This window comes from Sinocyclocheilus grahami, unplaced genomic scaffold (genome assembly GCF_001515645.1).
Source record: "Sinocyclocheilus grahami isolate Dianchi unplaced genomic scaffold, SAMN03320097.WGS_v1.1 scaffold1043.1, whole genome shotgun sequence".
Taxonomy (NCBI): Eukaryota; Metazoa; Chordata; class Actinopteri; order Cypriniformes; family Cyprinidae; genus Sinocyclocheilus; species Sinocyclocheilus grahami.
The window spans coordinates 310,449-311,146 of NW_015506222.1; the positions used below are offsets into that span (position 1 = coordinate 310,449).

The 698-nt window shown below is 33.7% G+C and overlaps 1 protein-coding gene across 1 annotated transcript in view; it reads right to left on the reverse strand.

The window, feature by feature from the left end:
* LOC107566061 (CUB and sushi domain-containing protein 1-like) overlaps nt 1-698 on the reverse strand; it is a 139,073-nt gene that overhangs the window by 79,934 nt on the left and 58,441 nt on the right. The window lies entirely within an intron of this gene.

The following is a 698-nucleotide window of genomic DNA, read 5'->3' on the forward strand; positions in this document are numbered from 1 at the left end:
AAACCAAATAACACCCTTGAATCAAGTGGCAGAACATCAAATGAAAGGAAGTATCACTTTGTGCCTGACGGCATTGAGTGCGACGCTGTCCATTTCTGGGTATCTATCCGGGTAAATACCTAATGCATGAGTTAGCTCATGCAATAAAGCCAATAGGTGTCATTCATGAAAGAATGAATTTCTATGTAAAACGCTCAAAAACCATGTTGTCGCACTGAATTGAATGCAGACTTGAATACTATAACTAATGGCACTACCTTTTCACTGTAAAGCTGCTTTGACACCATCAGTATTGTATAAAGCTCTATATAAATAAGGTGACTTGACTATCAAAATAAATAGTGTGTGCTGATTTCGAACAACTTTAATCAAATATTGATATTTTTACTTATTATTTCCTAGCAAGACAAGCAGAAATGCTGTGTAGGGTTTATTTAGTGACATTTAGTGATTAGTAATTATTAAATTAGGTTTTCTTTTTGGTGGAAAGCATCCCAAATTTGCAGCTATGGTCAAGCACCACTGAAAAAATTTAAAGTCAACATGAAATTCTGTAGCCTACAAAGAATAAGAGGTTTGGAGAAATGATGAAAGGATAATTTTAAGCCATTTTACCTACCATCACTACTGTAAAGTCATGGTAGGTAAAACAAAACAAAAAAGATAGATAGATAGATAGATAGATAGATAGATAGATA